This window comes from Pelophylax lessonae (assembly GCF_965119305.1).
Source record: "Pelophylax lessonae genome assembly, chromosome: 3".
NCBI classification, from domain to species: domain Eukaryota; kingdom Metazoa; phylum Chordata; class Amphibia; order Anura; family Ranidae; genus Pelophylax; species Pelophylax lessonae.
Window position 1 is genome coordinate 376,793,638 of NC_138770.1, and position 27,455 is coordinate 376,821,092.

General features: G+C 39.9%; 1 protein-coding gene across 4 annotated transcripts in view; it reads left to right on the forward strand.

The window, feature by feature from the left end:
* FUT9 (fucosyltransferase 9) overlaps positions 1 to 27,455 on the forward strand; it is a 313,771-nt gene that overhangs the window by 199,729 nt on the left and 86,587 nt on the right. For 2 of the 4 annotated variants that reach the window (XM_082249213.1, XM_082249214.1), the window contains exon 2: positions 22,915 to 23,085. The gene's annotated coding sequence lies outside the window, so the exon portion shown is untranslated. The remainder of the gene's footprint in view (positions 1 to 22,914; positions 23,086 to 27,455) is intronic. The other 2 variants (XM_082249215.1, XM_082249216.1) reach the window with 2 other exon arrangements.

The window sequence follows — 27,455 nt, forward strand, 5'->3', positions numbered from 1 at the left end:
ATTTAACCCTTTGATCACCCAGAGGGTTAACCCCTTCCCTATCAGTGTCATTATTACAGTAACAGTGCATATTTATAGCACTAATTATTGTACTAATGTCACTGTTCCCCCCAAAAGTGTCAAAAATGTCAGTTAGGGGTCCGATCTGTTCAATGCAATGTCGCAGTCCCGCAAAAAAATCGCAGATCGCCAACATTACTAGTAAAAAAAAACAATAAAAATTACATAAATCTTTCCCGTAGTTAGTAAACGCGATAACTTTGCGCAAACCAATCAAAATATGCTTATTGTGATTTTTTTTAACCAAAAATATGTAGCAGAAAACAAATTGGTCTAATAAAATAAATAATAAATAAATAATAAAAAATTTTGATTTTTTTTTTAATTTCTTTTTTTTGGGGAATGTTATATAGCAGAATGTGAAAAATATTGTTTTTTTTTTTTTTCAAAATTGTCGCTCTTTTTTTGTTTATAGTGCAAAAATTTAAAATCGCACAGGTGATCAAATACCACCAAAAGAAAGCTCTATTTGTGGGAAAAAAGGACGTCAATTTTATTTGGGTACAGCGTCGTACGACCATGCAATTGTCTGTTAAATTAACGCAGTGCCGAATCGCAAAATAGGGCCTGGTCAGAAAGGGGACCAAATCTTCCGGTCTTAAAGTGGTTAAAGCATGCACTTTAATATTTTCGGTTAGCCACACAGGATATCATCTACTTTTTTATTTTCCAGCTGCTGTCCATGGCTAACATTGTACAACCCTTTAGAGCTGTTATAGCACAGCACTCTAAGTATACAGTTTTTAGTACATCTCTAGTCCCCCAAAGTTCTAATGTAAAAAATTACTTTCACGGATGCTATTAATTGCAATTTTAATAATTTCTCTATTTAATTAACTTTCCACTCTCTTTAAATAATCCTGACTTCTTGAAATGTTCTTCAAGGCATTGTTAGAGCAAGAAGTATTTCTTGTTTTGAACTCTATTTTACAATCCCTAATTGGTAAATGCACTTTATAACTTATAACTTCTGCTCCCCTTCCCTGATCTAAACTAATCCACCCTCAGCCTCCTCAGATGTATATTAACCTTGATCTGGCAGCCGTGGCTCCCCTATTATATAACCACAAGGGAAGTTAATTTTGGGAGCATTTCCTCTGCAAAAAGCTGTAAAAGCAAGTCTAATCAGGAAGCAGATAACTCCCCCTAGTTTATTTATGTCCTGCTCCTCACAGTGCCTTGTCACCCTGTTACCCTGACATATGCAGCCCTGGTTGAGACTACAAGCAGTCGATGACGTAAATCATTTAGTCATGCTAAACTGTTATTACAATCATGAAGCCAGTCATTTGCAATGAGATTGAGCTGATGGTGGAGTAGGTGCATGTAGACAGAAAGTAGCTAAAAAAGGATGGATGCTGCAGGGTTCAAAAGTAAGAAAGGATGAAAAGAAAAGGTAAACCATTATTTTATGAAAAGAAAAAAGGAGCAATTTCTTATAATGCACAGTGCTTTAGCAAATTAGATGTCTTCAAGTTAGGGTTAGATCTTCGCAACTTACACATACTGTTTATCATACAGGTTGATTGCAAATAACATAGGGGGAAATTACCACAATTGACTTCTATCTTCAGCTTGTTCAGCTTAGCTTTGAAAATAAAGGCTAGAAGGTGATTGGTTTCCATGCACAGCTGCTCCAGGTTCTGGCTGTTCTAGTTTTAGTAAATCCCCCTCTCAGTATGTTACAGGAACATTGTAAGCTCTATTGCTTTGCAATCTGATTTCTGTTGCTTTCGACAATCATATTAGCACAATCTTATGTTAAAGTCAAACTCCAGATTGGGAAAGAAATCAAAAATATCAACCTCAGCATGAGTTCAAGATAAAATGGCAGCTTTACCTGCTATATTTAACCTATCTTCGCAGCTGTCAACTCAGACTTACCCACTCAGTGTTGTCATATACCACACTCACGAATCAAACAAAGCTTCTCTCCTAGCTTGAATGACACTCTGTGTCAGTCAGCCTACTTCCAGCGAGCCCAGAAGGTCAAAGGCTTGCCCTCACTGTGGACTAACTAGAGAAGGCTGCATAGAGTTGTGCCATGTCATTTTACATGTCCCCACCATTGGAAGATGAATGAATTGAAGATGACCTTTAATAATATTGAATTAATGTTGCTGGACTGGTCCAAAGACATCTGGAAAAAGGTAAGTATATTGATTTTGTTTTTTAAAGGGTGCAGGGTTGCAGAGGAGAGAGGAATTTGGATTTAAGTGTGATTTCCACGATCTAAATGAAAAAATAAAGGGACCCACACCCTAAAAGGAATGGCTACCAGGATTTGTTTATACACAGTGCTCAGCATAAATGAGTACACCCCAACATATTTGTCAGAAAACCTTTACTTTCCTTTTAGAATCAACATTTTCTATGGGACACCATACTAGAAAATACTTCCACAAATGCGGGCCATTGATTGCAACCAAGATTTGTTAATTTGCACACACAAAATAGTATTTTTCCTAACAAATTCATTGAAGAACATGTTCCAAAAATGAATACACCCCAATAAAAGTCTTAGGAGCAAAGCTAAAATTTAGAAAAAATCCTAATTAACAAAAATTGAAATACAGGTGAGTCAAAATATTCATGGAACAGGTGTCCAGCAGACAGTTGATTATAAAAGGGCATTACTTAAAGAAAACCCCTTCCCATTTCATGCTGTCAGAAATGGCACCACATGGAACAGAAATGTCAAAAGGCCTGAGAAAGAAAATAATTTCTTTACACAAGAAGGATGAAGGCTATAAGAAGATCAGCAGTCAGAATACTGTAGCAAAGTGATATAAAAATTAAAAGACGGAACTGCAACCATCTCACAGAGACATCCAGGGTGTCCACAGAAGTTACCACCTCGACAGGAGAATCTTCTGATGATAAGGGTTGAATAAAATCGACATGCAAGTTCACTGCAGTTAGATAAAGAAGTAGAAAACCAAACTGGGGTGATTGTTTCCCATGACACATTCATGGCATACAGTATAGAGGAATGGCATGTATGGTCGTCGTCCATGAAGGAAGCCTCCTCTAAAGCCCATGCACAAAAATGCCCACGTAAAATTTGCCAGAGCCCACGCTGAAAAAGACTACTGTGACTCTGTACTCTGGAGTGATGAGATCAAGATAAATGCTTTTGGAACCGACGGCTTCAAAACTGTATGACGTCGCAAAGGTGAGAAGTACAAAGAAAAATGGATGGTGCCTACAGTAAAACCTGGTGGTGGCAGTGTCCTTCTGTGGGACTGCATGAGTGCTGCTGGTGTCGGGGGAACTGCTTTTTATTGATGGTATCATGAATTCACAGATGTACTGCTCTATATTGAAAAAGAAGATGCTACCATCATTCTGAGTCCTTGGTCATCATGCGCATTTCCAACATGACAATGATCCAAAACACACATCTAAGGCCACTGTTGCATTTCAGAATAAGAACATGGTGAAAGTGACTCAGTGGCCAAGTATGTCTTCTGATCTGAAACCAAACACCTATGGGGAATTCTGAAGAGACAAGTTGAGCGTCACTCCCCATCCAGCATCCAGGCTCTAAAAGAGGTCGTTCTTGAAGAATGGAAAAAGATAGAAGCTGCAATATATTGCCAGCTTGTTTATTCCATGCCTAGAAGACTTGGTGCTGTCCTTACAAATCATGAAGGTCATAAGAAATACTAGATGTAGTAGTTTTTGTTGTAAGGTGTATTCATTTTTACATCAACTAATTTGAGTAAAACTGAAGATTTTATAATCTAAGTTATATTATTAACCTTACTTTCATGTAATTAGCTAAACAAATGTTCTATATAACTCAGTTTTGTCAAAATGTTGGAATTTGTTTTCATTGAGATATTGAGAAATCAATATATGTATAATTAGATATGGTCATTTTATTTCACATGATTAGAATCCATGCCTATCTCAGAGTGCAAATAAGCTGTTGTCATCCAGGTACAGAACTTTATGGCGGCCATGCCTTTTTTTGCAAAAATTCTCCATCATCTACTTCAGCAATAATTCAGTTCTTAAAATATGGTATTGATGGACTTTTGGACACTGTACAATGTCCTATGAGAGTTTAATAAAGTAGATATCATAACTTTAAAACAAATATTAACTGCAGCATTTATGCTTTATATAGACATAGTCTGCACAAACGCAGAATGCAGAGCACTATCTATCTATCTATCTATCTATCTATCTATCTATCTATCTATCTATCTATCTATCTATCTATCTATCTATCTATCTATCTATTCTTCCATTATCTATCTATCTATCTATCTATCTATCTATCTATCTATCTATCTATCTATCTATCTATCTATCTATCTATCTATCTATCTTCTAATATACCCTGAACTTGTGTATATGCTGCACTGACTTTATTTTCCTAAAACTTTACTCACCTAACAAGGAAGTTGAAATAGCTAACTGTACTTGTCCTTTTCTTAACTTAAATATAATTATTTAGGTTTAGCTTTTTAAATAGTGCTTAATGAAATGGTTAAAAAACCGAAATGTCTGCCATGAAATTGCATGGTCGTGGAGCACACTTCAAGACAAGCTTAAGAGCCCTGTCCAAATCCAGAGATTTCCTCTGTAGCATTAGAAGATTTATCCAATTAGGATGAGGCAATGCTGTAAGCTTATGGTTTTAGCATTCAGCTACTAGCACTATAGAAGGATGGCACTGTATTCATTTCGATCTGGTAGGAGCACAGTTGTGCTCTTACTGCATATCACAGATCTTTTGGCTTCAGGTAGCATTCTCTCATAATATAAAAAAATCAATACTGCTTACAGAACAGACAGCAAGGTTTACAGCTAGTGGATCTGTCTGCAGAGTGACACTACTTTTCATCTGCTAGACTGCTGAGTACATTTTTAATGGACTATAATAGTATTGCATACTTGGTTAACTAAAATTCTTGAATATAAAAAAATATTTCAAAGTGGAAATCTACACCTTCTAGTTTATTGACAGTCTTCCTCCTGCATGTTGTATATGCCTCAGAGCAACTTAAAGTATATGTGCTGTGCCTCATACAATTAAATGGCTGATGGCGTTCTTCACTATAAAGGCACTGTGTGTGTTTGTGCATTGGAGCCTGCAATGGAATTAAGATGTGTCTATACCCTACTGTAAAAAGGCTGTCATTACCTGCATTCAGTATGAACTGGCTGGTAGCTAATAGTATTGATTTCCTATTGCTGATCACTGTTAGTGGACACAAATCTACTGACAAACAGTGGATAGAAAACACTGCTTTACCATAACAGCCTGTCCTATTCTGTTTATTCCTGTAACTATCCTGTAAGAATGAGCAATTTCAAGTGTTTCCATGTACAACTCATCTGCACATAAGAATAAAAATAACATTTCAGAGTTCAGGTACTTTATATAAATATATAAATATATAAATATGGTATTATATTGGTTAAAATGTAAAAAAAAAAAAAAAAGATGCTGACCATGTAAAACTGTTCTCAATTTTGTTTTATCTCTTTTGTTTCTTGAATAATACATGTTCTGTACATAAGGTATACAAAATTGATATGCCCTTCACTCAAAGATAAAACTGCATTCACAATTTCATATTGTACCTACTTTTACTTGGTAATGCATTGTAAAGGTCCCCTTCACTCAACTTGAATAGAAAAGTGCATGTCAACAAGATTGAAATCTGTGTGAACCTGCTCCATTTAGAAGCATTGTCATATCGAATGTGTCTGGTCTTGTAGTGACCTTTCAGTGTACATGGAGAGTTCCTGCTGATGCTCAGACACATTCCAGGTATGGCTTGAATCTTCTTACATTGCTTAATACTTCATACGTGCTTCCTTTATGGCCTCTCGGGGCTGAAATCTATTCATATTTAATAAACACAATTTAATGAAAGCCTAAGAGCAGGCAAAATCACAAACAGAAAAATGACAAGGGACATAACTTAATCTGGCCATACATTATACGGTTTTCTTGTTCAGTTTCCCTTAGATTCACCTTCAACTATGTAGTGCAAGGGCCTGCCTGATTGCATAAAAATTGAAAGTGTTTAGTTATGAGCTCATATTATATGGTTTTGGTAAATTCAAAGGAAAATTGTACATGAAAATTGTATAATGTATAGCCAGCTTTACAGTCAATAATAGGTGTCCCTTGTGCTGATGCCTCTTCTTTTAGTGAAAAATCTTCCTCCCCCCCTATCTCCTGCTGCCATAATCATCTGATGAGACAGGGGTAACTAACATACTGTCACAGGCTCTCATCAAGAGAGCCCAACTATGCTCACCCTTTCCACCCAGCTGCTCCATTCATACAAGCTGTACTAAGAATGGAGAAGCAATCTAAGAATGGAGGATGGGTGGATGATTGATAGCTCTGCCCTCTCTATTCATAGATCATTTTTCATTTGTAGAAACTGTAGTACGGCTTCTCTGAATGGAACAGCTGGAAAGAAAGGGTAGGCATAGTCAGGCTCTCTTAACTATTATATTATTTTTATTATATAGTATTTATATAGCACCGACAGTTTACGCAGCTCTTTACAACTTGAGGGTAGACAATACAACTACAATACACTTTAATACAGTAGGAATCAGAAGGCCCTGCTCGTTAGAGCTTACAATCTAAGACTGTCCAAGGCTGTCTGTGACAGCCTGTTAGTTGTATTAAACCCCATGGCACCGGAAGATTGTGGTAATGCGGTAAGGGGTAGGGGCAGGACAGATGAAGATTTTCAGCAACAGAAAAGGAATGAAGGGACAGATCCTACTGACTGTAAATTTGGTCCCTTGTGCGGATTTCTCTGTTTCTGTTTTTTGGCTGCACTTAGAATTGAAATTATGTTCTCATATAGCCTTCCCATAAATTCTCCCACCCTACTCACCTCTACCCTTCTCCTGAGTCTGCTGTCACGTGTCCCTCGCCAATATCTATGCTGGACTGGTAACTAGAAATCCAGTGCTGCAGTTTATGTCTGACACTGACTGGCCTTTTTGTTATGTAGTCATTATACTGCTGAAGACCCCACCACTAGATAGCCATGAGCAACTGATCATGTTACCTAGTTAGTGGTATGGACACCCAAAAAAGGACCTTTCTACTCTACTAGAAGATAGAATAGTAAAAACCTGGCTTGTCATGTGACTATCAGTTTAAAAAAGTAAATAGGGTGTTTTTTAAATTGCTGCAGTGATTATTTAGAGGGTGGTGGGGGTATTACTTATGACACCAAGGTAATATTTATATTTTCAGTGACCAACCAGGCCCCCCCTCCCCCCAATTTGTTGATATTGTCCTGCAAAAATTATCTTTTTTTTCCTTTGCAATCCTAAGAAATAAAAACTAACAAAAAAGATAAACCCCTAGTTTTAGTTTGATCAGTCAGATTTTTAAACAAATGTTACTATAAATAAAAGGTGCAAATGTTATTCTGTAATGTATCCTATTTGTTATGGCAATACAATTACCTTATTTGTACAAAGTATATTGAAGTTAGTAACAACTAATATAAAGAACTAATAAAAACACATTGTAATAATATTATTACTGCATGTAGCACAATTACCAGCCGTTTTGCTGGATATGGGTTCTCCCTGGGTTACCTCTAGCAACAACAGCACATTTAAGCATGTTTCTCCAAGTGTGAGCACTGAGACAATGACCAGTCCAGTATCTTTGGGTTTTTGTATTTATTTGGTAACTTGGATAGGAGAAGGGATGAGTGGGATACTCCTTTGGCTCAACTATGCACAAATTGCTAGGGACAATTGAAAAATGCCGGTTGGCGCTGACTTGACACTGGCTGGATGCTGGTCAATGCCTATTAAAGCTGGTTAACACTGGCCTGCTGCCTGTTAATGCTGAACTGACTTCTGACTGCTTTCCTGAATGAAGAAGTCCTCTTTAACCACTTGCCTACAGTGCACTTTCACCCCCTTCCTGCCCAGACCGATTTTCAGCTTTCAGCGCTCTCACACTTTGACTGAGAATTACTCAGTCATGCAACACTGTACCCATACAAAAATTGTGTCCTTTTTTTCACACAAGTAGAGCTTTCTTTTGATGGTATTTGATCAATACTGGGTTTTTTATTTTTTGTGCTATAAATAAAAAAAGACTGAAAATATCGTGAAAAAACGCATTTTTCTTTGTTTCTGTCATAAAATTTTGCAAATTAGTCATTTTTCTTCACAAATTTTGGCCAAAATTTATACTGCTACTTATCTTTGGTAAAAATAACCTAAGTAAGTGTATATTATTTGGTCTTTGTGAAAGTTATAGAGTCCACAAGCTATGGTGCGAATCATTGAAAATTGATCACACTTGCTCACACCTGATGTACTGAAGGCCTATCTCATTTCTTGAGACACTAAAAAGTCAGGAAAGTACAAATACCCCCCAAATGACCCCTTTTTGGAAAGTAGACATTCCAAGGTATTTAATAAGGGGCATGGTGAGTTTTTTGAAGTTGTAATTTTTTCCCACAATGCTTTGCAAAATGAAGATTTTTTTTTTTTTTTTTTTTTACAAATTGCCATATTAACAGGTTATTTCTCTCACACAGCACATGTATACTTGCAACTACACCCCAAAACACATTCTACTACTCCTCCTGAGTATGGCGATACCACATGTGTGAGACTTTTTCACAGCCTGGCCACATACAGAGGCCTAACATTCAAGTAGCCCCGTCCGGCATTCTAGGAGCACAAATTACACATATCATTTCCTGACAACCTATCGCACTTTTGAAGGCCCTGGAGCACCAGGACAATGGAAACCCCCATAAAATGACCCCATTTTGGAAAGCAAACAGCCCAACGTATAATTTTTGAGGCATAATGAGTCTTTTGAATATGTCATTTTTTTCCACAAGTTTTTGGAAAATGTGGAAAGAAAATGAAAACACATTTTTTTTTACACAAAGCTGTCCATTTATGCAATATTTCTAACACATAGCATGTACATAGCAAAAATTGCACCCCAAAATACATTCTGCTATTCCTCCTGAGTATGGCGATACCACATGTGTAACACTTTTTCACAGCCTGGCCACACACATAGGCCTAACATCCAAGTAGCGCTTTACACAAAGTTGTCCATTTATCCACTTTAAGACTGGGCCTATTTTTGACACGGTGTTTACAAGCTAAAATCATTTTTTTTGCTAGAAAATTACTTGGAACCCCCAAACATTATATATTTTTTTTTAGCAGAGACCCTAGAGAATAAAATGGAGATCGTTGCAATATTTTTTATCACACCATATTTGCGCAGCAGTCTTCCAGATGCGATTTTTTTGATAAAAATTCACTTTTTTGAACTAAAAAATAAGAAAACAGTAAATTTAGCACAATTTTTTCCATAATGTGAAAGATAATGTTATGCCGAGTAATTAGATACCCAACATGTCATGCTTCAAAATTGCGCATGCTCACAGAATGGCGCCAAACATTGGTACTTAAAAATCCCCATAGGCAACATTTTAAAAATTTCTGCAGGTTACTAGCTTAGAGTTACAGAGGAGGTCTAGGGCTCAAATTATTGCTCTCGTTCTAACGATCGCGGCGATACCTCACATGTATGGTTTGAACACCATTTACATATGTGGGGGACAGGGCGCTTTAATTTTTTTTTTTTTTTTATTTTATTTATTATTTTTTTATTTTTACACAGTTTAAAAAAAAATGTTTTGATCATTTTTATTCCTATTACAAGGAATGTAAACATCCCTTGTAATATAAATAGGCATGACAGGTCCACTTTATTGTGAGATCTGGGGTCAAAAAGACCTCACACCTCACAACTACACTAAAAAAGAAAAGAAAAAAAAAATTGTTGAAAGAGGAAAAAAAAAAAAGAAAAAAAAAAAAGCGGCCCTTTAAACCGGTTGCTAGGCAACGTCTTTTGACGTAGCTCCAGTCCTTCAAGACCATAGAGTTGAGTGAGGGCCATCTTGCCCTCACTCGACTTCCTGTCTCTGAGGATCCGGGACCGGATAGTTTTCCCCGCTGCTGGCGGGTCCGGTAAGCTGGGAAAACGTCTGGGACGTGGCAGGAGGGGGGGGGGCACCTCTTCCCCTGCACCGTAAGGGTAATTCTGCGGCGAATCCGCCACTGGGACCACCCTTATCTGAAAGCCGACCGCCCGCCGTTTCAAAAAATACCGGGGTTATGGGGGCTATCTGCTGCCATAACCCCAGTATTTAGCTTTTAATGGCCGACGCATATAGTCGTTAGGCGGTCAGTAAGTGATTGCATGTATATGGCAAACAGGTGACGATGACTGATGGGGTGACAGGTGACGATGACTGATGGGGTGACAGGTGACAATGACTGATGGGGTGACAGGTGACGATGACTGAAGGGGTGACAGGTGACGATGACTGATGGGGTGACAGGTGACGATGACTGATGAGGTGACAGGTGACGATGATTGATGAGGTGACAAGTGACGATGATTGATGGGGTGACAGATGACAATCACTGACGGGGTGACATGTGACGATGATTGATGGGGTGACAAGTGACGATCACTGATGGGGTGTCAAGTGACGATGATTGATAGGGTGACAGATGACGATGACTGATGGGGTGACAGGTGACGATGACTGATGGGGTGACAGGTGACGGTGATTGATGGGGTGACAGGTGACGGGCGATGGTCACTGATGGGTGACAGGTGACGGGCGATGGTGCACGGCGGTACTGATGGCAGTCTCTGGTGACCGGTGAATTTTAGGCTACGTTCACATGTGAGCGTAGCGATCACGGGCAGAATCACTGCGATTCCGCCCGCGATCCAGAAATCATTGCAAATTGCGGGACGCCTGTGCGTTGCTCATGATTTGCAATAGCACCCCAAACGCTGTGCGATGTTGCTGCGATTTCCGCCTGCCGAATCGCGGTAACATCACGCAAACAACGCATGACGCCCCAAAGAAGCTCTTGTACCTTTTTTGGGCGTCATGCGATGTTTGCGCGATGTTACCGCGATTCGGCAGGCGGAAATGGCGGCAACATTGCACAGCGTTTGGGGTGCTATTGCAAAAAACGGGCAACGCACAGGCGTCCCGCAATTTGCAATGATTTCCGGATTGCGGGCAGAATCACGGTGATTCTGCCCGCGACCGCTGCGCTCACATGTGAACGTTATGGGTGTCAATTTCTGGGCACTGATGAGGTGACTGTTGGGTGACAGGTGACATTGGGGGGGGCTGAGGACTGTGTGGGGGGACATTTATTAGTGTGATTTTACTTTTGCAGGTACACAGAGCAGTAACTGACTGTTTCTAGTTCTTCTCCCCTCATACTGGAAACTGTATGAGGAGAGAAGAGCTAGTAACACTGAGTTACTGCTCTTTGTTTACATTTTGTGATCGGCTGTGAATCCATTCACAGCCGATCACTTAGTAAACAGTCACTGTCAGTGACTGTTTATTACCGCCGGTGACAGCTGTGTTCCTACGGAACACAGTGCCACCGACATGACCGCGCTGCGCGCTCCCGATCGCGCATGCGTGGTCATCTCCCGGCCGCCTCCATTGTGATCGGCTGTGTCATTGGAACACAGCCGATCACGTGGGAAACAGCCACGCCCAGTGGCTGTTTCCCCCCTGCCGGTGACGGGGGGTGTCCCGGGGACACCCCGACACCGGCAGTGGACGGCGGCGCGCCCGCGATCGCGCGCCTGCCGTGCATTTCCTGGGTCACGTCATATGACGTCCGCCCAGGATAAGAGCCGCACCGTCCCGCCGTCATATGACGGCGGGCGGGCGGTAAGTGGTTAAGCTCCCTTAAGCACTCCTGGCTAAGGTAGCTACATGTATACTCTGCTGAACTGCTGAACACTTCAGGGCCCACACCAGTGCCCCCTTTCTCTCTCTTATCTTCAGGGCTTAGACACTGGCATCCCCTTTTTCTAAGCATTCTCTACTGGTTAGCTGGCTCCCGAATCCCTTTGACCTTTTGGAGTGGTCCCCTCTCCTAGGCAGACCCCTGGGTGGTGTCAAGTACTCATGACACTGTTTTTTCCCCGGAATTTCTGCCTAGTAGCTCAACATTCGTCCTCTAGGCCGACTGCCCAGGACACTTTCTCGGGACTCTGCTTCCCGCCAAAGACGCCCTTTCACATGCTCCCCTCAGACTTATAACTCATCCCAGGGTGCACTGTGGCAAACTCCGCCCACTGAGACAGCTATAAGCCCTGGTGTGCTATTGGCTAGGTTTCCTGCACTGTCCAATAAGATCCCTTATTGGAGACAGTGGGGAGACTCCCCAGACTCAACAGGTCACACCTGGAAACATGTGACAGCCTAACTAAAAGATCAGGCCCCCCTGATAAGCAGACAGGGCCACATGTATGCTTTCCTTAGCACCTTTGTACATACTCCTGCATCATAGTGCAAGATGCAGCTGTCAAACTGACTGCTAGTCTTGGCAATTTTGATCATGAAGTAGTTTAAAAGCAGTAGTATGTAAAGCCAACACTTTTTAAAATATTGTATAGAATAGGTAAGGATTAAAATCCTATCAAGACATTTTTATCTGTCTGCATCCCACTGGGGGAGATTTCACTTCATTTTCTCTCCTGGGAATGCAGCACAAAATTAGAGGAAATCTCCTGAAAATGAGGGAATATTGGTTAATATACACATCTTGCTGTTGTGACTAGAGTTGAGCGGACACCTGGATGTTCGGGTTCTATGGGTTCAGCCTAACTTCGCAAAAAAGTTTGAATTTGGCACCCGAACTTAACCCGAACTTGACCCTGAACCTGAACCCCTTTGAAGTCAATGGGGACCCGAACTTTTGAGCACTAAAATTGCTATAACAAAGTCATGGAAAGGGCTAGAGGGCTGCAAATGGCAGCAAAATGTTGTTAAGAGCATGGTAAGTGTTCTGCAAACAAATGTGGATAGGGAAATAACTTAAAATAATATAAAATACATAAAATAAAAAATAATAATCTTGATGTAGGTTCATATGGAGTAGGAGGTTGAGGTGGCGGTGTAAGTGGAAGCGGCGACGGTGGAGGAGGACGAGGTAGCCAACACTGGTTTTTGTTTTTAATTTAATTTTTTTTTAAATTAGGGTACACCCCAAAAGAGTGAGAAAGATTAAAAATACAACAATGGCTGGGTAAGGCCGGTATACATGTCTATTCTGCACAAGGTACGGATAAGTCCTGTGGGATCCATGAATGTGAGCTTGTCCACATTGGCTCTGGACTGTGATAATGCCCCCTGCCATGCTAAATACACGTTAAGATAATACACTGGCTGCAGGGCAGGCCAGCCCCTCCAAGGCGTAAAGGGCAAGCTCAGGCCATATGCCCAATTTGGAGACCCAGAAGTTGAAGGGGGCAGACCCATCATTCAGTACCTCTAGGCGTGTGCACACATACTGCTCCACCATGTTGGTGAAATGCTGCCTCCTGCTAAGACGTTCCATATCAGCTGGTGGTGCTGGCTGTTGCGGCGTGTTGACAAAGCTTTTCCACATTTCAGACATGCTAACCCTGCCTTCTGAGGTGCTGGCAGTTCCCTGGCTGCGTTGGCTACCTCTTCCTCCTCCTTCGCCTTGTACTTCCACTGTGCCCCAGCTGTCAGGTGGGAATGCCACCAGCAGTGTTTCTACCAGCGTGCTCTTGCACTCACTTATCTTACCATCACGCTCCAGTGAGGGAATTAAGGACGGTACGTTGTCCTTGTAATGGGGATCCAGCAGCATGGCCACCCAGGAATCAGCACAAGTTATAATGTGGGAAACTTGGCGGTCATTGCGGAGACACTGCAGCATGTAATTGCTCATGTGTGCCAGGCTGCCCAGAGGCAATGAAAAGCTGTCCTCTGTGGGAGGTGTATCTTCTGTGTCTTCTGTATCCCCCCCAGCCATGCACCAATGATGGCCATGAGCTGCTCTGGGTGCCACCCTGCTGTGAACATGGTTCCTCCTCCTCCATCTCCTCCTCCTCATCCTCCACCTCGGCATCCTCCAGAACTGTGCCCTTGCTGGACAATTGAGTACCTGGCGTTTGTGGGTGCCGGAACCCACCCTCGGAGCCACTTGTGAATGACTGCCCTGAAAGCCTTGGAAATGATCCCTCTTCCTCCTCCTCCTCCTGTGCCACATCCTCTTCCGTCATCACCCGAATCGTTTTTTCAAGGACGCATAGAAGTGGGATAGTAACGCTGAGAACGGTGTCATCGGCACTGGCCATGTTGGTGGAGTTCTCAAAACAGCGCAACAAGGCACACAGGTCTCGCATGGAGACCCAGTTATTAGTAGGCATGGCTGTGAGGGCTTCTAAGGGCACACCAGTTAAACGCTTGTGGATTGGCTGCCCTGCATCTTTTTTTAACGTGCCATTAAATTGCCAAACACCGAACTCGATAACGAACATACAGTAAGATGTTCGGGTTCGGGTCCGGGTACCAAAAACCCTAAAGTCCGGTACGAACCGGAATTTACAGTTCGGGTTCGCTCAACCCTAGTTGTGACATCTCTGAAAACAACTCTAAAATGTTGAATTTCCTCTCATTGTCTGCATTGATAACATTACCCATCAAGATAAATCTCAATCAGCAAGGACGAAAAAAAAAAGAAAGTTTTGCCTGTACATGCACTTTTATTGTTTTTTTTTTTTTTTTAAATAACTGGAAGCTGATAAAGTGGGACACACAGCTCAGCAGATTGTTTCCTGCCAGACTCACGCCTTATCCATTTTGACACTCTACACATTGTACATTGAAAAAGTTCACCAGTAAAGCAAAATATGTGCTTAAATGCTGGGACTGTAAGAATCCAGTGCTGTATTTATCTCTGTGGTTACTTTTTTTTTATAATACTTCTTATTATGGTCACATTTTTGTCATGACATTTCTAGGGCCCATTCAGAATTTAACATTGCAGTGCATTAGTTTACATTTGAAAGGACTGCCATCACACCACAATGCAGCCAAAATCAAACAAGATCTATTTTTTAAAGCAGCGTGTGGGTGCCGCTTGCTAGCACCTCCAGCGGCGGGTTGAAGCTGCTGTTTAATGTAAAGTTGGCATTAAGGCAGCACCCCAAAATAATACAATTAACTCCCTGTAATCCATGGCCCAAGTTCTGTAACACTTCACCCTTTTTACTATGGACATTACTTCCCTTATTAGACTCTGCAGACTATGGATAAAAGTTCTTCAATATACTTCATAACTCTTCTCTCCGTATTGTGCAGCATATCTGAGCTGGTACCACTGAGCTTGTACCAGACTCCACAAGCCCAGTAGCCCCTCACCTCACTCCCAGTGACATTGTTTTTTATGTTTAACAGGAATACTAGGAAGCTTGACTCGTGCATATCTCATGCTTATATTTCTCCCAAGGCCTCACTCTATCTTCTGTGTCTTCCAGGCTATGTCCCTAGGATGCCCTGTGCCACAAGTCAGACCCATTAGTGGGGTTCCGTTCACTAGGGAAGGAGCCTAAGCAAACAACTTCACTACCAGGGCCTCTGTCACATTTGCCAAGTTACCGCTTCCCGACGGGATGACTGCTAATGCACTTGACACTAGTACTGCAGCGATTAGCAACGGCAATATGGCCTCCTCCAAATAGCTTCACTGCACGTTAGACATTTGTACTACATCTACTCTAACTTGTATTGTCCCCTAATAATCCCTGTTCTTGTGATACACCATCTATGCTTAAGTTTACCCTCAAGTACCGTGACTTCATATCAGGCCAAATTAAATAACAATAAACATTTTTTATTATATTCTTATATTTTTACATTTTTTTAAGCTGTTGTACACAATCATCTAAGTGCCCTTAGTTAGTCCACTGGTGCCCTCAAATGCCCCATGAGGTAGTCATCCCTTAATTAGTTGAGACAGTCCTTTTAAATCCTTAAGTCCAGAGTCCATACCCCTGGAACCCCAACTGGGCTCTCACAGGGGATGGTTAAGTACTAGAAGTAGTTCACATCCTTAGCAGCATTCTGTTCCTTGAGTGGGGAGATCTGAAACCAAACCTCCAGCTGTCTTACTAACTACAGTGCCCCTGAGAGGTTGTTCCCTTCCTTTCTTTTTGTTCTTTTTTAAGCAGAGGGTGGTACTTCCCCAAAAATCCTGGGAAAACTTAGTCAGCAGTGTTAACCCTTGCTTCCCAGGGAGTACCAAAATTCTAACATATATATTTATACATCCATTTGCTTACACAGCACCTCACAACACAAGTAATAGGCATTTTAGTGTGCTGCAATGCGGGTGCATTGCCTACTGCAGTTTTAGTCTTTTGTGGTGCAATTCAAAATAAATAGAACCACAACACAATTTCAGTACCTTGTGTTGCCTCAACACATAAGTGTGAATGGGACCCCACTGCTGCGCTCACTTTTAGGCTGAATTGCCAAAAATATAAGTACATCAGTGGATAATATTGGGCAGCACAGTGGCTAAGTGATTAGTAGCACTAGGGTCGGCAGTTCGAATCCCAACCATTGCACTTTCTGCCTGGAGTTTGGATGTTTTCCCTGTGCCTGTGTGGGTTTCTTCCCACACTCCAAAGACATGCTGGTAGATGAATTTGCTCATGTCAAAATTGGCCTAGTATGTGAATTAGGGATTAGATTGTAAGCTTCTTGAAGGCAGGGACTGAGATCCGTTTTCCTGCTTAGCAGGACCGCAAGATCTATATATACTTCCCTGTCAGAATGGCGATCTGCCTTGTTTACATAGGCAGACCGCCGTTCTGCCTCTCTCTGGAATGATCGCCGGGTGGCCAGCAGACATTGGGTCCGCTGGACCCGCTGATTTGCTCCCACCCTTTCCTCTGATTTACTCCCTCCTGCCACAGTAAATGTACATTAGGCAGTCGGCAAGTGGTTAAAGCCCACAATCCTAATTTGCTGAATGCAGATTTCTGTATATATTTATGTTCAGCAATGTATGAAATTATATTTAACTTTTATACCGACCTCTGGATTAAAAAAAAAAAAAAAAACAGTCCTTAAATAAATATATTTAACCCTCTTTGCTTAAATTGAGAACAATGAAGCTTACCTTGTCTTTGTTTGTAACACTTGCTGACTAGTGCAACGTATCACTTTTTTCTTCATAGGACATAGATTGCTTTAATGGAAAAATGCAGCTGTAATTGCTGTTTGGTTCATACGTTTAATAGTCAAATCAATTTCTAAGAAGGCAGACTAGAATGCCATAAAATGCCATGCTCATCAATGCAATTTTATATAATATAAACAGCTTCCTGTGTCTTACCTTTTCAGATCATGAAATGAGTTCATTAAAGTCTAGCTACTGTGAGAACATTTTTTTTTAGAAAATGAAATGAAAAATGCATGTACAAGAATACTCAGTGCAGAGCTGAAAAGGAATATTATCATGGCAGCCTGTGTTCACTTTAAATAGCCAATCAGGTTCTGAAAATTAAAAAAGAGATGGAAAACTTCCCTGAACATGATTGGATATTTAAAGTCAAGCCAAGCTAGGGTGAAAATGACTTCATCAGTAAAGCACTAAACAATGTAGTTGAAGTATACACATAATTCAGCAACTCTAATAAAAGGAGCAGTGCTTCTCCCAAAGGGTAAAAATCTAGGTCTGTATATAGTGTGCAGCATTTTGGCAAAAAATATGCAAATATACAGGCTGTATAACCAGCATAAAGTGCTTAGGCATAAACAATGCGCTAATGTCCACATCATTCCATAAGCCTTTATACAAACACAGTAAATTTATTATGAAAATAAAAACTATATAACTGGTACATACACTAAGAAACAGTAATAAAGAAGCAACAATAGAATGTTCCACATGAAAAGGTGTAGAAGAAAAGGAAAACCAGAGTCTGTCTAAGAGTAATATTGAATTTGAAAAAAATGAAAATATTGAAACTAAAAATAATAACCGAGAAAGAAAGAAGATAACAGGGGTAGCTGACTTGAACAGCTAAACTCAACTTGAGGAGTTATAAAGCACATCTGTGTAAAACCCCTAATGTATCACACTGTAATGCTATCACGTCATCAGGGGCTGGGAAGTGAAGGCATAACGGTTACTTTTAAAGTTGGGGTGGACTGCACATGTACTATATGTACTAAATATAAAGTTTTTGTTTTTATAACGTGTATATAATAAATGTACTGTATTTATATATAGCCTTATGAAATGATGTGAACACTAGAACATTGTTTATTGCTCCAAAAACTTTATGCTGCTCATATAGCCTGTATATTAGTATATTTTGTAAAAATACTGCTCACTATATTTAGACCTGACTATATATAGAGACATTTTGTGAGAAGCACTGCTCATTTCATTAGAATTGCTGAACCCTGTGTATGCATCAAATACATTTACATAAATTGACTAGAGGATCTCAGCTATGGGAAAAGTCAACAAGCATATTCTCTTTGGAGAAGAGACGCTTGAAAGGGGATATGATAGCAATATAGAAATACCTTGCTGGTGACCCTAGCATAGGGAAAAAACTTTTCAGTGAGAGGCAGTGTAAAAAGACACATGGCCATTCACTGAAATTGGAAGAGAAGTGGTTTAACTTTAGTAAGTTGAGGGTTCTTTATTGTCAGAGTGGTAAGGATGTATAATTCTCTGTCACAAGCAGTGGTATCAGCAGGGAACCTCGATAGTTTAAAAAAAAAACTATTAGATGGGCATCTTAACAATCACAACATACAGGGGTATTCGATTTACTATTGACATAAACACATACACATTTACACACCACAGGTTAAACTGGATGGACTGGATTCAACCTTACCAAATATATATAACATTGTTTTACTACTTCAATACCGTGCACTTTCACCCCCTTCCTGCCCAGGCCAATTTTCAGCTTTCAGCGCTGTCACACTTTGAATGACAATTGCGCAGTCATGCTACACTATCCCCCTATGAAATTGTTATCATTTTTTTCACACAAATAGAGCTTTCTTTTGGTGGTATTTAATCACCACTGGGTTTTTTATTTCTTACAAAAAAAAGAAAAAAGACAGAAAATTTTGAAAAAAAAGTTTTTCTTATTTTCTGTGAGTAAATTTTGAAAATAAGTATTTTTTCTCCTTCACTGATGTGCACTGATGAGGCGGCACTGATGAGGTGGCACTTATGGGCACTGATGAGGTGGCACTTATGGGCACTGATAGGCAGCACTGATGAGTGGCACTGATGGAACGCTGACAGGTGGCACTGATGGGCACTCACGGGTGGCACTGATGAGCACTGACGGGCAGCACTGATGGACAATGATAGGCAGCACAGATGATCAGGCACTGACTGGCAACACTACGGGGACTGATTGTGGGCACTGTGGGCACTGATGATGGACACTGATGGTGGGCACTGTGGGCACTGTTTTTGAGTTTTTCTGTAATCAGGGCACTGATGATCAGTGCCCTGATTACCTTTACTAGGTTCCCCTTTGAGGAGGAGCCACTGATCGGCTCACCTCGCCACTCACTCTGACAGTGTGAGGTGAGGAGAGCCGGTAAAGGGCACTACCTTCTTTACATGTGACCGGCTGTGATTGGATACAGCCAAACACATGGGTAAAGAGCCAAGTCATTGGCTCTTTACCAAGATCGGGGTCATGCAGTGTCCTAGCAACACGGTGTGGCCACGATCGTCGCACTGCGCGCCCCCGCGGGCGCGCGAGAGAGGCTGTTCTGGTGCGCATCCCAGAACAATAGCCGCACTGCTCCACCGTCATTTGACGGTGGGTGAGCGGGAAGTGGTCAATGCTTTACTAATGAAGTTATTTTCACCGTAGCTTAGTTTGACTTGATATACCCAATCAAGTTCAGGGGTGTTTTCCATTTTTTCTCCTTTAGTATGTTTATTGAGAAAATATACAACAAGACATAACACATTTCACGGTCCAGTGCATAAACTTAATGGCTTCATTACAGCATTGAAAAGCAGGTTGTGAAAGTTAGAACATTTTAGGAAGAGTAGCTGCCAATGACTTCAGATATGATGACAATAGAGGGTCTTCAAACGACACCCCAATATGTAGATAGGATCTCTGTGTCAAGGTCTTACCTTGTCTTCCTATTGGCAGCCATCTTGGACTTGTGCAGACTGCTGCCTCTTATAAACTCTGAATGCATCATCACTTGCCTGGTGCCTGGGTGTAGCACAGTGATTAGGCTGCACACCTGACTAAATCTATCACCTGATGGGTTGCAGTCCTTGCCCTTGCGTTTGTGCTCCAAGGTGCATTTCTGCTAGCAGTCTTCTGTTCTCCGTGTTGCTCCGTGTATGACCTGGCTTGGCTGATGACTCTCCTGGCTCTCTACCCCCCCATCTGCAGACGACCCTGCATCGGCAGACTACCCGCTTCTGGACTTGACCCCAGTTTGGATAACTACCTGCTTCTGGACTTGACCCCGGCTTATTCCTACTCTCACTTTCTCACCCTTTCTGTGCGTTTATTGTTGTTTGCTCCAATAAACTGCTTTATTTTACCTGCATCCCCATGTGGTCTGGTTTCCTGGTACCCTGACACTCTGCAAACTTAGAATATTATAACTTTCCAATCTATCAAAGTACTGGAAAGAGCAAAACATTATTATGACAAAAGACCCAAATTCAGTACAAAAAGGAGTAATGGAAGAGAGAAAGAAAAAGTCATGGAGACCCAAGAAGGGAAAAGAGAAGAAGGCAGTATGAAAGGAGACCTAGGAAACTCGTAGGTAGGACAAAGGGAACACTATGGGTTGACATAACTGAATATACATAAATTTAGCCCATGGGTCCCACATCCCATCAAACTGTTGTACCCTCCATTTTTTTCTAATTTTCAGAAACCACCAGATGGACTGGAGTCTAGCTGGGTTGGGGGTGGGGATGGTATTTCCCATACAGTGTTGATGTTGTGTGATGTATTGTTGTCATTACCTGTGATGTGCCATGTTGAGAGGTGCAACCTTCTTTTACGGTTTTTAAGTCCGTTATATGCATTGTATAATAAAAGGTTTGTTATTTTTGGTATGATATTGTTGTGTAAGTAATGACTTTTTTCAGAAGTGTTGATTCACTTTACTGTATTTAACCCAAAAAGAGCTGCAGTATTGCTTTACGATGCAAATAAAATAATTTAGGTCACGATGTCCAATACACAATATGATAAAAAATGTTGAGTGTCCCCTTTCCTTTCTATCTTGGTAAATGGTTTTGGTAAGCACATCACATAAGGTGATGAAAACTGTGGGCTATGAAAAAGCCAGCGGAGCACAGACATCAAATGTAACAAGACCTACTCTATGTAATCCCAAGCACTGCTGAAAAGAAGTAAACAATGATTCAACCATCTACTGCTTAATGCTCTCTTCTAGTTTCAGCCTAAGATTGAATTCCTCTGCAGAATGATAGTAAAACAAGTGTCCACTATGCCAGTGGATACAAGATCTCTGGTTTGATCTCTGGAGCCAAGCATTTTCCTTTTACCAAATAAAATATATTTTTTACAATTGTTAGCATATTTTAAATTAAATGTCCTTAGCTTGCAGAGTATGTAGTAAACATTTCAAAGTAATTTTGAAGCCATAAACCGCCCCTAGGCGGTTTATTTTTTTGCCAACATGGAATTTCCCTGTGCTGACTGAAGACATATTTGTCATTTGTTTAGGTCCACTGAATCTGGATATAAGTCAAAGTTTGCTGAGTCATATTCTATTTTTCATAATAAGATGTCAAAGCATGTGTTTCATAATACTATATTTTGATAAGTGTTTTTATTATTTTGTACTATTTTTATTTCCTTGGGTTCCAGAGCATAAATGGCCTTTTTATCTTCTGAATGCTAAATGTTTCAAAGCTGAAACTAATTTTACATATTGCTGACAAGGAGTCTAGGGAATCAATAGCTCAGTGATTTTACAATATGATGTTAGTGCCCGAGTTACAAGCAGTTTAATGGTTATTTCAAGGTTACACAGTATCTTGTGATGAAATATAATCAAGCTTTTCTTGATGAGGATAAACTTGCAGGGCATTATTTTAACATGAAATTCATGGACATGACTACATAAAACAATGTTAAACAGTGTAGGTATGCAGGTAGTTTTTTTTTTAAACATAAGGCCATATACTATAGTGTGATAATAGTACCAAATACATTTACGTTCTAATTTTTATTAAATAATACAATTAGTTTAAAGAATAAGGTATAATATTATGAATATATTACAAACATTTTTCTTTACATCTTCCACATATTGTTCTTATACTCTCTCTGCAGTTATTACTATTACAATAAAAACACACACATTCAAATTATAGAGGCAGGTTTGACAAAAATGCCATAATGCATAATCTATCAAATCAATAAAAGCTGGTATAACTATGGCTTTTTGTTTCTATTGGGTAGAGGCAACAGGTATACTTTGGCAATACAAAAATATCCAATATTATGCACATACAACCTATGGAATATATGTGTATATTATTGCTTATTTCTACACATTTCTACAGTCTTCTTCTGGTATATCTGTAGGCTTAAAGAGTTTGTCTTAACAAATTTTATTATTTCACTTTTTTGGTGAATAAGGGTGAGTGAAATTACTATGAATGGGGCCAGAAGAGAGGTTCTAAAGCTTGTTACCATTAGTGCAGGCCAAACCATATTCTTAACTTAGGCTATGGAGGAATATCAGCAAGGTGTGAGGCAAACTCTGGATTGGTGTTACATTGTAAGAAATAGCAAGTGTGGGTTATTCAGGCTTTAATTTCTAATCATTCATTTACTTAATGCATGATGATTCACTCTAATACATTAATGACACTTAATCATTTTTCCTATGTTCTTTTCTCTTTTTAGAACAGACCTCTGAATTCTACATGTACTCATGAATCGTGACTTCCCCACAACTGGAAATGTCTAGCTGTACTGAAAGTATGAGGGACCAAACTACTTAAATTCTTTGTTGTCCAGCTAAGCTTCACAAACCTGATGAATCCAAAGTAAGGACGTATTGTGAAGGTAATACTTTCTTTGTAGCTTATCTATGCCATTTCAGTCCTTTAAAAGAAACTGATAACACGTAAATAGCTTTTGCAGGAGTATTTTAGTTGAGTATCACATCAATCTAACCTATTTCATAGATTTATTAGGTATTTTGTCAAACAAAATTTTACAGCACCTCAGCTCCCTCTGTTTTTATCACCCAGGGGACCAGCTCTATGTTTACATTTGAGATTAGAAGGTTGGAAGGCTGCTGAGACACTACTGAGAGGAGAGGGCAGTATGAGCTGAGTGGCTGAAAGAACAATTTAAAATACCACAATGTTTCTGCTACAACTCTTATATAACAATTGCTCCAAAGTGCCTGCAGCTACAGCAAATAGTGAGTGATTGTTATACTGCCTGTTAGGAATATGTAAATACTTGAAAGTCTATAGCCTAGCCACAGGTTCAAATGGGATGGCCTTAAACTTCCCATTCTGCATCATTTGGAACTTGGTTCCTGGTGATATACTTTATATATACACTATATTGTCAAAAGTATTGGTGCACCTGCCTATACACGCACATGAATTTTAATAGCATCCCAGTCTTAGTCCGTAGGGGTCAATATTAAGCTGGCCCACCCTTTGCAGCTATAGCCACTTCAACTGTTCTGGGAAGGCTCCCCACAACGTTTAGGAGTGTGTCCATTGGAATGTTTGACCATTCTTCCAGAATTGCATTTGTGAGGTCAAGCACTGATGTTAAATGAGAAGGCCTGGCTCGCAGTTTCCACTCTAATTCATCCCAAAGGTGTTCTATTGGGTTGAGGACAGGACTCTGTGCAGGCCAATCAAGTTCCTCCACCCCAAACTCGCTCATCCATGTCTTTATGGACCTTGCTTTGTGCATATAAAGGCAGGTGTCCCAATACTTTTATATAATGTATATATATATATATATATATATATATATATATATATATATATATATATATATAGATAGATAGATATATACTGTATGTGTAATGGGAACTAAATATGCAACACAAATATGTGTGTTAAATGCATTATATGTCATCCTTAGAATAATAACAAATAATGGTTCATTTATTACACCATCAAGACTACAATGGTTACAATATGATGCAAAGCTTCTTAGCTTTACATGCACTATGCACATATATATGGCATTTTGGTTATGAGAAATAATGCTTATGGAGTTGTCAGTAGAAAAATAAAGAAGATGCAGCACATCAGTCTTCACCCTGCTTATATGCTAGCTGAGTTAGATAAGTTGTATTGAATGTGAAAAATAATTTGATCTAATTTGTTGCTGCCAGCAGTGTTATAAGCTTCAGTGGTATTTACATAATCTTGCAGCAGAAATGAGGAAGGAGCTGTGAATACATATTCAGGAATGAGCTATCTCATGTATTCAATTTATCTTAGCTTGATGTTATTCTCAGATGCACATCTCCTGCTGACCTCTCTGGGATTAGCATATAGTACGTGCCTAAGCTATCTTCATAAATAACCATACTTGTATCAATGATATATCTACAGCCAGTCTAGATCACAACCTTATTATGCCTACAGTGTTGAAAATGCCATATATTACAGTAACAAAAATACAAATCTACTATTTGGGTCTTCTTCCTGCTAGAAAATAAATGAATACCAAGTATGTGGTGGGCATGATGGTCTTACATATGTGAGTAAGTAAAGGAACACACTAGCCAGCCATGAAAACATATCTTTTAATTGTACTCAGTTAACAGAGTCCACCTGCTAAGTGGCTCTAATTTTCATCATGCCACTCATCCTTGCATCTTACACTAGTTTAGTCCTTATGATTGCTGTCAAAGCCACTGTACTTTACATGAACACATGTGTAGGGAACCCGCTGCCTCCCTACATGTAGGAGGATACCTTCATCCGGGGATATTGCCTGCCAAACTGTAGCTCCAAACATATTGAGATTTTGTTAGGGAACCAGCTATCACCTCTTTTTATCCAGGTGGTCTGTACAACTCATTACATCTAATGAACAATGGGATTTCTATTAGTTAGTTTCAGCTGTGACTATGGGTGGTATTGATTATTCAGAATCTGACATCACTCAGCACACATACAGTCATCCAATTGAGCGCAACATATTGAGCTGTCATAGCCGAAAGGAATGGATGAATTGAGACAGTAAAAAGAAAAAAAGTTGTTGGAACATTCTTAAATTTCAAAACTGGTGCTGTGCTGCAAATAATCCAGTATAAATAATCAATATGCGAAAAGGTAATAGTTCTAAATGAAATGTGAATATCTCCCACATGAAATCTTATATAGTGTAATGTGATATTCAAAAAATAAACTCTTCCATTGTGCTCTTCTCACAAAATTATTTTCCACCACTGTGCCAAACATGGAGACTTACCAAAGAGGTTTGGTAAGCCAAGATCATCGAAAGTGCACAGATCAAGTCCCGGGATATACATAGGCATATGCACTTGTGTACAACATTACATGTGAGTGTTTTTAACCGCAATTTCTAATAAAAGCTTTATCAGGTTTACACTATTGGAGCGCCTGTTTTTTTTTTTTTTTTTCTTTCCCATTTCTATACATGTGATCTGTGGAGATAATCTTGGCAAGGAGTGATGAATTCTTATGCATACTGGATTTTTGCCATTTATGATCATCTTGCGTAATGTGATCACATCTTTTTGGTAAGCCTCTATGTTAGCCATAGTGGTGGAAAAGGAGTTTGGAGAGGAACACAAAGGAAGAGTTTGATTTTTGGATGTCACGTTGCATTTTATGAAGATTTTATGTGTGACTTATTCACATTTTTTTTTTAATATTACCTTCTCATCTATTGTTTATTTTTATTCACTGCTTGGATTATTAGCACTGTTATTATTTAAGAATAGCACAGCACCAATGTTTGAAATTTAATATTGATATATTTAGATATCCAATATAGTGTGAGCTGCTTTTCTGTTACACTTTTAGTTTCAATCTTCCCATAAGCACGGTGTCAGGTGCATTTTCAGTTGTTGGGACATCATCTACATAATTTTTTGCTATGTGTGCCATCTGAGGTCTTAAGGGGAAGCATAGTTTTCAGATATCCTTTTTTGGTAGACAAAGTCCCAGAATTTAGAGATTATACTTCAACGTGCAGAAAAAAATATTTTTTTCAAATATCTTCAGTTGTTACCTTTGATTCTGCAATCCTTGACTTTTTAAATTATTATACTCTATGCTATATAAAAGGCAAAACATTGTCCTTACAAATGATTCAACAGTGTTGGTAACCATTGACAGGAAAAATGATATCTACTCTTGTAGCAGCACCTCTATGACAGATCATCCTTATCCTATAGCACTCTTGCAGTTCATGGCATGCTGCTGGTCATGGCTAAATATCACAACTATGAAAGTATCAACCCTGGGTACCCTAGAATGGTTTTGGCAACATGACATTGCACTAGCTGCTAGTGATATAGCCCCTTTTTGGCCAAATGTCACCCATCTAGAAAACATGACCCCTTTGGCGACATGTTGTTACTCTGTTACTTACACATCGTTCCTCTAGCATTTCACTTAGGGGTTGAATAATTGATTTGAAGGGAATCTTTTATTAACAGTACACTAAGCCATCCTTCCTAGCTTTTTTTTGGCACAGGTGTACCATAACCACTACACCACAGCTGCTGACGTACCTCAGAAAGACAGTTGTGACCTTAACAACATCATTCTCATTTCTCTCCAACAATGGTCAAGCTAGTAAGGAGTCATGGTGTTGAAAAGTACCTTTATCCAAGTATCTCCATTCTCATCTAACTAGACAGTCTTGTACAACTTTATGGCTTTAGGTAGGCTACAGCTGTCTTCTTTAGGTAATTGAGCAGCAGGTTCACTTATCTTTTAACCTCTTTTTGTTTGTTGTTAAATCCTTACTGTTTACAGTGTTTTAGCACTATAAAATTGCTTGTCCCTCTTTTTGTCTCTGTTATCTATTAGAAGCAAGCGTATTGGGGTTAGGGAAAGTAATCAAACAATAGTTGGCATTGCCTTCAATAGAGTTTAAAGCCTGGCACACACTAGTAGTTTTTTTTTCCTTCCAACCCAGCAGGGCTGAATGAAAAAAAACTGACAGCTCAGGAGGAGTGGCTGTAATAACTATCTGACATTAATACAGCGATTTCCCCTGCTGTGCTATACTGTCCCCTCCAGAACACTCTGGTCAACACTCTCAGCCATTGCCTGAGAACGCTAATTGGGAGCCAATAGGCAGACCTTTTTGGGTCATGCCCCTTCTGTACTGGCTGCAGTACACATGGGCTGAATGCCGGCCAGTTTCTATTGAACCGGCCAATGCCACCCGACATTTGGCCCATGGGTACTAGGCTTAAGTAGTT